The sequence below is a fragment of the Magnolia sinica genome, chromosome 5 (assembly GCF_029962835.1).
Source record: "Magnolia sinica isolate HGM2019 chromosome 5, MsV1, whole genome shotgun sequence".
Taxonomy (NCBI): Eukaryota; Viridiplantae; Streptophyta; class Magnoliopsida; order Magnoliales; family Magnoliaceae; genus Magnolia; species Magnolia sinica.
Window position 1 is genome coordinate 84,279,930 of NC_080577.1, and position 4,005 is coordinate 84,283,934.

Consider the following 4,005-nt stretch of genomic DNA (forward strand, 5'->3'; position numbering starts at 1 on the left):
TAGTGTCCATGGCGGATGAATAGATAAGGTAGCGTTGTGCTGTATTGATTGATTATTGTGGTGAGAGCCTGTAGCTCTTCTTCGTGTACTACCGTTATAAACTTAGAGAAACAATAGCCTTGAGTAACATACAACAACATGAGAGATCAAGCTATCTAGTCGTACAAATTCTCTTGAGCTTCTATGTAAGTGTAGCTTATTGCATTAGGCCACGTGTACAGAAAAAATTATGTTTCCAACAATCTATGTGATTATGTATCTTATTTTAAAGAGAATACTTCCTTCAATAGGTTACGTGACTTTGCACATTTTTTTAACGATTAAGAAGAACTTCTAAAATAAGCTATTTGATTATGCGCACTTTCCAAAGCCATTAGATTAGCTATGGTCAATCTTTTCTCGCCACATGTTACATGAAGATAGTTTGCTAGATATTTGCTTTTGCTAGAGAGTTACTTTTATTAAAGATCTGTTTTTCTTGGACTCTTATATTAATACTCCCAATATAGATATGACTCCGATTCTTGGATTTGAAGTTTCTTCATCACATGAGAGTCACGTGGTATCTTTTAGACTATTTGATTTAGATATAACAGGTTAATTGTAAACAATTTTAACCGATGATAAATTGTAAAATACAAGGTCCAACAAATAAGTAGATGTGACTGACTTTTACATGAAGAAATCATCAAATCATCATGGTGATTTCAACCCATTGGATGGGTTGGTTGTTGCATGCATACGAAAGATTAAAAGGTATTTTTTTAGATGGACCATAATTTGTTGTCCAACTAGTTGGACTTGCAGCCTTCTCTTTTTACAATATACCAATGAAAATTTGCGAACAGTTGAAAGATGAGCTCAGACCATTAATTTTTTAAGGGGCCCACCGTAATATATGTATGAAATCCACTATGACCATTAGATGTGTAATCTCAATTTTAGCCTAGAAAAAAAATCAAGTTGACCTATAATTTTAGGTGGGCCACACCAAAGGAAACTGTTGGGAGAGATACGTCCACACTTGGTTTTTACGAGGCCCACCATGACGATTATATGAAATTCACTTGAGCCATTAGATTCCAAACCAAAATTTAGGCCTAGGGCCAAAATTTAAACCTATTTGTGATTCAGGCCAAGGGAGTGTTGCCCTTTACACTGTTTCCAATCATGTGGTTCAATTCAATCATGGATGAGGTTGATTTTTGGGGCACGAGCTTAACATTGAGTGACACATGTGGTGGTTGGAGGGGATTTCATATAAACATTAGCCAAGAAATCCCCGCTAGGGATCGATACTAAGACCTCAAAGTGTTGAGACGAGGTATTTCCACTAAATCTGCCAGTTGAGCTATGGATCTCGGTGTAACCAATAGCTTATTTGGTAGTAATTTATAAAATTCTCATCATACAATATGAGATTTATTTTTATTTTTTTATTTTTTTTGGTTAGCTTGTTAGTACACCCACTGTCAGTTCACACTTCACTGTTAGTGACCCCCACTAGGGAATCGATACCAATACCACAGTGTTGAAACGAGGTATCTTTCACTCGGTCTACCACTTGAGCTATGGATCATTATATGAGATTTTGTAACGTACCGCATCCCCAGACCATTTGATTTACACGTGAGACATCCAACCATCGATCAGGACATTTCATTCAATATTACAATTGGGAGCAAGCCAGGGTGCAAAAATCACTCCAATGGAATTATCCTAATGGTTTGAATGGTGCCAATTTATTATAACCGTCCAGGGTGCAAAAATCACTCCAATGAGATTATTCTAACAGTTTGAATAGGCCAATTTATCATAACCGTCCATTGTTTATTAGCCATAGATTAGTAAATTTTAAAAATGATGATCAGCCCTATTTTGTTTCTCCGCTCATTCATACCCGTTCATTTTCCATGCTATTGATTGGATGATTAGGATCACCCAATTGGCATGTGGGTTGCTTCTATAGTTGTATGAATGAATGAATGAACGGTTCAGATGAACAATAGTTTACCACATGCGTGGGTGTGTGTAAATGCTCCAGTGATCCTATCTGCATTGGAAACTTAAAACGAGTCTGATTCATTGATGTAGACTGTTCATTGGGTCCAACACACATGGCCTCTCGTTCAAACATCACAGCGACCTGAAAACATTAACAATCTGATTGATATCTTTTAATATGGGTGGTCAAGATTGTTTTAACACAAAATAGGTTCAATAAACAATTTGATACATATAACAATTAGGACCCTCATGAATTGATTATGTTAGGCAACACATATACTATCCCAACCATCGCTTGGAAAAAGGACAGCTATAAAAAATAATAATAATAATATTTGAGGCCAAACCAAGGATTGGATCATCCAATCGAATTAGTGTGATTTTTTAAATTTTTTTTTTCGCATGATACAAATGAAATGTACTTTTGGACGTAGTGGAGCTTGATATTGTTCCATTAGACTGTCCAAGTGACTCTATGCAACTAAGGGCACTGGATCATTCTCCCATTGGATTATTATTACTCCTATCCATTTTAATTAAATGTTTATATTTTGGATCATGAGGCTGACGGACGATAATTTAGAACAGAAATCCTTTACACCTGTTTTAGGAAAAGCATGCCACAAACAATCTCTGTGGGGCCACCAAATTTGTGCATGACATCCATTCCATCCATCAGTTGGATGACCTCGCGTTTGGGTACACCATACATAACAAAAATCAGATGAATCCAAAGCTGGCTGCACCATGGGAACAATGTAAAATAATGCCTAGTCTCTAAATTCATGTTGTCCGGCCCATCTGAGTTTTGAATCAGGCTGATTTTAGCGACCTCTTCGTTCTGGTTGGGCCCACCTGATGAACAGATTGGATGGCATATGAACACCATGGTACCCCAGGAAGTTTTCACGCTATGAGACAACCCCATTTCCACTTTTCTGTGTTGTCCATCTCAGTCTTGTATAGGGGGTGTCCTCCCAAACCAGTATCCTGAGGCACAACCCCATTCCCACTATTCATTGGTGTGACCCACATGAATTTTGCATTGGGGTATCCTCCAAAACCAGTACATGTCACCCAATTCGAACCAGTACCATCCATAAACAATACGGGTTTCGTCGGCCCATATTCTCCACGATGCGCGAAAACTGATTTTTAAACCATGGCATTAGCCAGATATTTGGGTCAGGTCCTAACATGAGGTGCCGCAGCTGACGGATGGAGTGGATGTCACACTCATTGCTGTGGACCCATATAGCTCAGGTGTAGAATGCTCCTCCTGCAACAAGGGTCCGTTGAGGATTCCAGTCCAATATATCCATCACAATGTTTCAATCATTTTCTTGTTATGGAATTAATTCATCCAGGCATCAACGGATCTCAACCCACTTGACCTTCAGCACCTATTGGCTTTGCACACATAAAACCTTGAAACAAACCAACGTTTGATTTCGCCTATTGCTCACCACAGCAATTTCTACCCACACATTCGATCGAAACTATCTATTTTGTTTTTTCAATGCTAAATGATCATGGTCCAAAAGTCACAATGTCTAGACGATACTATCTTTGAACTGGTGACATAAAAAGGACATTATAAGACAAAAACCAACATCCTCTCCCATTTACATGAGGAAAGGCCCATTTATTTGATGGTTAAGATGGTCCAATCATATCAAATTTGGTTGGGGGCTAATCAATGGCTAAGCCATTCGATGTCAGGTTTGGATATCATCTTAGACATGCCACATGTGGTAGACAATCTGCGGGCACGAAAATGCCGTGCCTCTTCCTCAGCAGATATTTTCTACATGGTACCATTCCTCACTCAAAATATGAATCTTTCATACTTTCCTACAACATTTGATGTTGCGTTACTTCGTAATTAACCTCGTAGCTTTCCATTAGAACAAAGATTCCATGTTCACAGCCTAGCAGCTTTGTTATATTCCTTGTGGATGGCAGCACCCAAAATTGACATACTGTTAATTAGGAGGG